The sequence below is a fragment of the Trichechus manatus genome, unplaced genomic scaffold, assembly GCF_000243295.1.
Source record: "Trichechus manatus latirostris isolate Lorelei unplaced genomic scaffold, TriManLat1.0 scaffold00040, whole genome shotgun sequence".
Taxonomy (NCBI): Eukaryota; Metazoa; Chordata; class Mammalia; order Sirenia; family Trichechidae; genus Trichechus; species Trichechus manatus.
Window position 1 is genome coordinate 14,326,450 of NW_004443976.1, and position 9,433 is coordinate 14,335,882.

Below are 9,433 nucleotides of genomic sequence, written 5' to 3' on the forward strand. Positions count from 1 at the left end.
AGGAGGACCCTGGTTTTGAGGGCGGGGGAGAGAGAAAAAATGGGGCCAATATTCAGATAGAAGCAGAAGTTAAAGGGGGGAAACAGGTACTTCCTGTATTTCTAGAGGATTTCCAAGTTCATATTCCAGGCACTACTGAGGCAGAGGCCTAAGGGAGACATGGCAGGTAGGGCACGTGCCCTGGGTGCTGCTTGAGGCGGGGCACCAATGGGCAGTTTCCATTGGCCGTCACAGTTTCCAGCTGTGAGAGATCATTCAGCAATTTAAAATGAATTGCCATAGACACTATTTTCCATAGACAGGCCCCTGCACTGAGGCCCAGCTCCACTTGCCTTTGGCTTCTGTGAGACGCCCCATATTCTCATGATCAGCCCTTCTTTATGCCTAAGCTAGCTTGAATGAGTTCCTGATGCTTAAAAATAAGTGTTCTTAAACCATATGACAGGCACCTGCAATATACTGGCATAACTGTAAAATGACAGAAGAGGAAGCTTGGGAACACGGGCAAGTGGGCATCTAACTCTAGGTGAAGGAGCCGGGGCAGTAGGGAAGGCTACCTAAAAAGACAAACATTAAATCACAATCTTAAAGGAATAATAACAGCAACCAACATCATTAAACAGTCACACGGTGCCAGACACTTCTGAGTGCTCTGTGATTATCTCTAGAATTAGTGCTTACAGCAACCCTGGAAAGTAGGGTTATCCCCATTTTCAGGTGGGAAAACTAAGGCTCAGAGAGGCTAAGTTGCGTGCACACGTTGTGTAAGTAGAAAGTGGTGGGGCGAAGATATGCACGCTGGCCTCTGGCTCCAGCACCTGTGTGTTCAGCCACTGGTCTGTACTGGCCCCCTCCCCACTATACTCTTCCCCCAAATTTCCCACATAGACAAGGAACAGGCAGGGCTGGACTGGGGCTGACTCTTGGTTCAGAGGAAACATGTAAAAAGAAAGGTAGAGAGGTATATGGTGAATTTGGGCAGGATCAGCTACATAATTTGCCGGGCCCAGTGCAAAATGAAAACGTGGGGCTCCTTGTTCAAAAAGTATTGAGAATTTCAAGATGGTGACAGCAGAGCATTAGACCAAACACAGGCAGTTCTGAGGATGGGGCCCTGTGCCTTGGCACAGCTCTCATTCTGTGAAGCTGGCTCTGAGTTTGGGCAACCACTATCACCCTTGGGTTCAAGGTGCAACAGGGAGAGTGATGGGTACTGCAGTCTCAGATGAGGCCGGGGTGGGCTTATATGCCAGGCTAGATACGCTGTAGGCAGTGGGGAGCTAGTGAAAGATTTTGAGAAACCCAGTGACATGATCCCGTCTGAAATTGTGCCTACACATAGCAGATTGTTATTGTCGTTGTTAGCGGCCATCAAGTAGGGCCCAGCTCACAGGGTCCCCATGCACAGTGGAACAAAATGCTGCCCAGTCCTATGATCTGTTATAGATTGGACCTTTATAATCCATAGGATTCTCATTGGCTGATTTTCAGAAGTAGATTGCCAGATCTTGTTTCCTAGCCCATCTTAGTCTGGTAGCTTTGCTGAAACCTGTTCAGCATCATAGCAACATGCACACCTCCATTGACGGATGGGTGGTGGCTATGCATGAAGTGCATTGGCCTGAGTTGAACTCAGGTCTTCCGCATGGAAGGCGAGGATTTTACCACTGAGCCGCCACCCCATTGTTCACCCACATTACTGAGTGCTTCAAAGACAGATAAGGTGGAGTCACTATTCCTATAGGTAACTCTGACAGGGGTTTTCTCCATGCAGCCTGCTTGGGCCCTCTCGACCACTTGAAAACACTGAGATGATCTGGCCAAGGAAGTTCAGAGGCCAGGGTGGGAAAATACTCATTTAGGGGTTGTTGAATCCATTAACGTAGTTTTTTTTAAGTCTCAGCTGGAGGAAAATATTTAAATAGAAGTTGTTAGTGAGCATATTTCTGAAGCCAACAGGGCCTAATAAGTCAATTGCTTTCCCTAAAAATGAAACCTATTGAAGGTTTTCAACCCCCTCTTTCTGAAGCACTTAATTAGGGTGAAAAAAATCCATAGTTCTCCTTGGATTGAAATTGCTGAAAGGCGGGAGTGCTTTCTGGTTAGGCATTGTCCGACTGCAGTGATACAAATCAGCCTTTTAAGATAATTTATATCTTAGAGAGGAGTTCGGAAACGGGTCCGCTTGGAGCCAAAACCATCGTAAATAAACTAGGCTGGGAGGCTGGGCCAGTTGCAGGGAGGAATTACAGAGTGGTCTCCCAGCTTCCCCCTGCCCGGGGCATAGGGCCTGCTCCCACCTGGGACAGGCCATGGAGAGAGGCAGGCCCCTCCGAGCCGGTCCACACCATCGTCCATTGGGGAGACAAGCTTCAGCGGGGGTGCAGGGGCCTGTCCTACGCCCGACAGCAGGGCAGTGGCAGAGCCAGGACCAGGGCCGTGCCTCCTGACCTGAGCTGGGACTGTCAGCTCCCTAAGGGCAGGGAACTGACGGTGTGGAGAAGGGATAGACCAGTACCAGGGATCACAAAACCAGGCCCCAGTTGCAGTTAGGTGTGAAGCATCAGAAAACATTTGTGTATGTAAATGCACATGTGTGCATGCATGTCCGCGGGCCCTATGCACCAGTTGACAGTAAGCAAGGTACGCACGGGCCTATTGCCTTTATTACTAAGCTGTAGTGCGCAGTGTGAAACCGTGCACTACAGAGCAGTAAGTACACGCAATTAAGCCCACACATACCTTGCTTATTGGGTAATCCGTCCCTGTCTGTATTTGTGCACATGCCTGTATGTGTGTGCAGGTTAGTATGGGCGCATGCATGTGTGTGTGTGTATCCCGCGTGTACACATGTGTGTATATGGTTCGTTTGTGTATGTGTGTGTGTGCTTGCACATGTATGTGTGCGAGTGTGTATATGTGCTTGGATTTGGGGCGCCTCACCCAGCCTGGAGGAGTTAGAGTATTTAAGCCAGGGGCTGCAGCTAAAGTCTTGGGTTAAGGACGGTAAAGCATTTGGCGGGATCAGGTGGGGCCTGGTTAAGGAGTTTGAGCTTTATCTTTTCGGGCCTTGAAGGATAGTAAGCAGGGGAGTGACTTGGCCAGATCTGCATTTTAGATACTTTAAATTGTTGCGTATGATATGAGACTCTTTTGCTCAGATTTTTCCCTCAGAAAGGATTCCTCCCAAAGTCTGTCACGTAGCACACAGGGCACCGTCTAGATGATCGTGAAAAGCAGCGCTGTTTGGGAAAGACGTGGTAGCCTGAAACCCTCTCCATCTGTCTGTAAAAATAAAAGAAACACAGAAATTGAACACAGATGGGGTAATTAAATATTTCTGGGAGGCTGACCCCATAATTGTTGGACGTTATTGTAAGCAAACCTTTAAAAGACTATCTTAGAGACCACAGTTTATTAGTGGTTACCAGGGGCTGGCAGGAGAGGGAAACGGGAGTCACGTGAGGAAGCAGTAAGTTGCAGAGGGGATGGGGTGATGGGAAATTTGGCAATGGACAGAGGTGATGGTTGTACAGTGTGACTAATGTAATTGGTGTCACTGAATTGTACACGTAAAAAATGTTGAGCTGGTGAATGTTGTGTTTTTATAAATATATGTGTATTTACCACAATAATAATAATTTTAAAAATTATCTTTGAAAGCAATGAAGAACGTTGTTTATTTTGAGGAGATGGTCCTAAGGACTGGCAAGGAGGAGCTTGTGGTTGGGGTGTGGGAGAGCCCAGCTGTCTTTATAAAGGACGGTTCTGACAGGAAGAGGGGGTGGGCCATGGGGGAGAGGTCCAGCAAAGAGGCTGGAGCTGGGGGGCCAGGAAACAGCTGAGCTTGATCTGGGGAGAGGGAAGGGGGAAAGGTAGGGGACAGGTGGTGGGGGTGGTATAGGGCCCACAGAGGCGGAGGGGCTACTTGGGGACCAGACCTCAGCTGGTCTCAGGTGGATCCTGCAGGGACAAGGGTGTCTCTAAAGTGCCACATTCACTTGGAGCCAGCTCCTTCTGCCTGGAAATCGAGGTGACAGAGATGTAGTGACTCCTGGCACTTGCTGTCACTTCCCATTTCTGTGCTCCTCAGAGCTTGGCCAGACCTGGTCAGAGGGCCTGACTCACACCTGAGCCCTGGCATCCCGCAGGTGTGGGAACCAGGGGGGAAGCCCTTAGGTGTGGAGAATCAGGAGGGACACTAGGCCCACAACCCAAAACGTTGTTTGCTGGGGCGGTGGAGGGAGGAGGCAGGTGCCAAAACTGTCTGCTCACCTGGGAACTCCTAAGGGGGGTAGGTGGCCCCAGTTATTTGTCCTAAACTCAGCCCAAGAGTCTGAGAGTCAAACTTATAAATACAGAAACAATAAGGCCCCTCCCCACCCTCCTGACGATTGGTTGCCACGGCAACAAGCAGACTTGGGACTGTGGTCAAGACCCACCACCCAACTCCCTTCTTTGCATTGCTGTTTCTGTCCATTGATAAAAAAGCCTCTGGTGGCTGTCCATCACTAGATCACACTCCTTAGCTTTTCCTAGTATGCCTCCAGCCTCCTGCCCCCACCCACAGGCCAACGAGAGAGACTTTCCCACCATTTTCTGAGCACTCAGGTATGTTTGCTGGCCTTGCCTTGCTGACTCATACCATCCCCTCATCCTGGAATAAACTTCTCCTCCATTCACCTAACTCTCCTTCTTCAAGTTTTTCTTCTCAAACCCTACTCCTACTCCTCTGAAACTTATTCTTAGCTCTCCTGAGCTTCTAAAACTAATGAATTATGCCAACACCCTCCCTGTCCCCAGGTCACCCGCCTGCTCCCAGCCCTCCCCCACCACCCTCCAATTCTCCATCCTCCAGCTCCAGTCTCACTGGGAGGGAGCACGTCCCTGGCTCACACTCAGTCCTGGACAGGGATGGAGAGATGGAAAAGAGAGAAGGGAGCTAGGAAGCCCCATTCATTGACCTCTGCCCTGTGCCAGATGCCGTCCTAGGTCCTGGGGGAGCTGCGTTAATGAGCACTGGCCTGGTGCAGCCCTGTGGGTCTCAGAGTCTAGGGTCAGGGCAGACATTAGCCTAATTGGTACCCAAGGGAAAATAAACCATGATACAATATCTGAAGGAAAAGAAATAAGTAAATTAATACACCACCCATCTATCAGCTTGTCGTACTGTGGTAGCTTGTATGTTGCTATGATGCTGGAAGCTCTGCCACCAGTATTTCAAATGCCAGCAGGGTCACCCATGGTGGACAGTTTCAGCAGAGCTTCCAGACTAAGACAGACTGGGAAGAAAGGCCTGGTGATCTACTTCTGAAAATCAGACAGTGAAAACCTTATGACCACAATAGAACGTTGTCCAATATAGTGCTACAGGATGAGCCCCCTGGGTTGGAAGGCGCTCAGAATGCACAGTGGCTGCAGCAAGGGTCGAGCATACCTGAAGATGGCGCAGGACCAGGCAATGTTTCGTTGAACATGAGGTCATCATGATTTGGAGCTGACTTGACGGCACCTAATAAAAACAACAAGCTGTGAGGGGAGTTTCTGGATGGTGCAAAGTGCTTGGCTACTAACCAAAAGGTGACTTGGAAGAAAGTCTTAGTAATCTACTTCCAAAAGAACCAGCCATTGAAAACCCTATGGAGCACGGTTCTACTTCAACACACATGGGGTTGCCATGAGTTGGAGTCAACTCAAAGGCAACTGTTTTTATTTTAAGGTGTCAGGCACAGTGATAGGAACCCAACAGAAATTTTCTCACATAATTCTCATTAGCTCCATTTTTCAGATGAGGACAGTGAAGCTCAAATTGGTGAAGGAACTTGCTCAAGGACACACAGTCGCGTGATTAGTGAGTAGCGCGTCAGCCTGGTCTGTTAAGCTTCCAGAGACTTCCAGGTGAGTTTCTTGTTACATCACATTTCTGTTCCTTCTTAGCACCTCTATTCCTTGGTTCCCCTTGAGGAAAACGAATAAGGAAACAGAAGGATATAGATGAGACATGGAGGAAAATGTTACGTATCCAAGTACCTTTGCCCCCATTCCTATTTATTCCTGTGACAGCATAGTTTTCCCCAGAGTTTGAGCCCATACACCTGGGGTGGGGGTAGGGAGAGGGGGCTGCCTCCGGGCAGGTGCTGGTGCAAGACAGGGGCTGAGCCCTTGTTCTTCTGTGAGTCTTTCTGCTCCTGCTCTCTCCCTCTCCCTTTCCCCAGAGGATCCCTTGATCCAGCTGAAGGAGCTCTAAGAGAGATGCAGCTCTCCCTTTCTCCTTCCCTCCCTCCCTCCCGCCCCCAGTCCCTTGGGCTCTGGCAGTGACATTGTCCATGTCCTCTGTTAGTAACGACTCAGTAACATCCTTTCCAGGGAATTACTTCATAATCGGAGAGACAGAGGACAGCACGTGTGTGCTTGGCTGTGAGGCAACTCTACTGGGGAAGGGGGCCAGAGGCTCCTCCGGAGAGACAAGAGGTGGCTGTCCTTGTGGTCCTCATGGTGGGGGATGGGGACTGGATGGGTGGGTGGGCATGAGGTAGTAGGCTAGATCCCATGGGGATGGCTCCTTTGAAGCCCAACAGATCTGAGCTCCAATCCCAACTTTGCCACTTCTGGTTTTGTGATCTTGGCTTAGTCATTTCACCTCACTGAGGCTCTCAATTTTCTCATCTGTAAAATGGGACTAAAACCAATACGTATTGCATAGGGTTCTAAGGAGAATTAACTAAAATAACGTATGAAATGTGCTTCACATAGGACCCAGCAAACCACGATGCTTCCTTATTGATAGCACCTTCTCCTGCCATCCTCAGCTCAGGGGAAACGGGTGGCATAAATACTTTCTGGGGCAGTAAGGATCCACGAGAAACCCTGGTGGTGTAGTGGTTAAATGCTACGGCTGCTAACCAAAAGATCAGCAGTATGAATCTACCAGCTGCTCCTTGGAAACTCTATGGGGCAGTTCTACTCTGTCCTATAGGGTTGCTATGACTCGGAATTGACTTGATGGCAATGGATTTGGGTTTTTTTTTTTTCGTTCAGGATCCACAAAATTCTCTATGACACACAGACACACACCTTTTCTCTTCACTTGCATGCCTATGTTTCCCCATCCTGGCTTTTGTCCCAAGCTCAAGGCTATGGGAACACCGATGGGGGGAAATTAAAATTCTGATGTGGAACCTGGGAAAGCTTTGGGGAGAAGGTAGAGTTTGCCCTAGACGCTGAAAGATGGAAGCCCTTGTAGATGGAGATGGCAAGGAGAGGGGTGTGTTCCAGGCAGGGGGAACAGAGTGAGCAAACTCCAGAGATGGGATCACATGGTGGGGGGCTGACAACCAGGAGGGGGAACTGAAGGAGGATGGCCCAGACTGTGAAAGTGCCTTGGTTGTCAGGCTCCACAGTTTGACCTCACTCTGCAGGCAGTGGGAACATAGCCAAGGGTCACGAGCAGAATGTGTTAAGTTCACACCCACGCACTGTCAGATGGGCAAGGCTGGGAGCAGGGAGAAGAGTCCAGGCCAGGGCTGTGGGAAAAGGGTCTAGTCTGGACGAGAGATAGTGGGGATGGCAGAGGGGACCAGGATTTAGGGATGTGGAATGGACAGGGTTAGCAATGAGACGGGGAGGGGTATGAGAGAAGGAATTCCTGAGGCTGACGCCCAGGTTTCCAGCTCAGGTCATTGGGCAGATGGTAATGGCCTTAACCAAGGGAGGGAAACCAGGGACAGAAGAAGCTAGGAGATGGGGAAGGGAGATGTGTCACCAGGTAGGGATGGGTGGTATTCGGCTGCTGGTGGGCCATCCATGGGGATGTTGGGCAGACTGCTGGGACCGAGGTGTAGAAATCAAGGCAGGGCAAAGGCAGGGTCTAGAGGAGGAGAACAAGCAGATAAGAGGCCTGAGGACAGAACCTTCAAAAATATCTCTGATTAAGGCAGAATGACAATGAGGTAGAGAGGACAGGGTGGTTGGGAGAAAGCCAGGTGGTGGCGCATCAAGGGGCCTCGTACTCGAGTGGTTTCGGAAGGAGCTGTACAAAGGACATAACCAGAATGGGAATTAAAGCCCTTACTTTTTTTTTTTTTTAAATCGTGGTGAAAATATACACAACAAAACATACACCAATTTAACAATTTCTACAGGTTAAGATTCAGTGACATTAGTCACATTCTTCAAGTTGTGCAACCATTCTCACCATCTTTTTCAAAATCATCCCACTACCATTAACCTAAACTCAATGCCTCCTAAGGAAAAACTCCTCTTTTCCCCCTCCCTCCTACCCCTGGTAACTCCTAGTAATTTTTGGTTTCTATATATTTAAGGGTTTCCTTTTGCTTGGATCCACAATCAACGCCCATGGAAGCAGCGTCAAGAAATCAAAAGATGCATTGCATTGGGCAAATCTGCTCCAAAAGACCTCTTTAAAGTGTTGAAAAGCAAAGAGGTCACCTTGAAGACTAAGGTGCGCCTGACTCCAGCCATGGTGTTTTCAGTCGCCTCATATGCATGCGAAAGCTGGACCATGAATAAGGAAGACTGAAGAAGAATTGAGGCCTTTGAATTATGGTGTTGGCAAAGAATACTGAGTATAGCATGGACTGCCGAAAGAGCGAACCAATCTGTCTTGGAAGAAGTACAACCAGAATGCTCCTTAGAAGCAAGGATGGTGATACTGCATCTCACATACTTTGGACATGTTATCAGGAGGGATCATGTTTAGAGAAGGACATCATGCTTGGTGACGTAGAGGGTCAGCAAAAAAGAAGACCCTCAAGGAGATGAATTGACACAGTGGCTGCCACAATGGGCTCAAGCATAACAATGATCATGAGGATGGTGCAGGATCGGGCAGTGTTTTGATCTGTCGTACATAGGATCACTCTGAGTTGGAATCAACTCAATGGCACCTAATAACAACAACATATATTTGCTCAGGAGCCCTGGTAACTCAGTGGTTAAGCACTCAGCTGCTAATCGAAAGATTGGTGGTTCAAACCCACCAGCTTTTCTGGGGAAGAAAGATGTGGCAGTCTCCTTCCGTAAAGCCTTGGAAACCCTATGAAGCAGTTCTACTCTGTCCTACAAGGTCGCTAGGAGTCAGTATCAACTCCACGGCAATGGGTTTGGTTTGGGTATATATTTGCTTATTTCATGTAAGTGAGATCATACAGTATTTGTCGTTCTGTGACCGACTTATTTTCCTCAGCATGATGTTTTCAAGATTCTTCCATGTCATAGCACGCAGCTGAACTTCATGTCTCTTTATGGCTGAGTAGCATTCCATTAGGTATACATACAGGTATACCTAGGTTTGTTTTTCTTTTATTGTACTTCAGGTGAAGGTTTACAGAACAAATAGTTTCTCATTAAACAGTCAGTACACATATTGTTTTATGACATTGGTTAACAACCCCATGACATGTCAACACTCTCC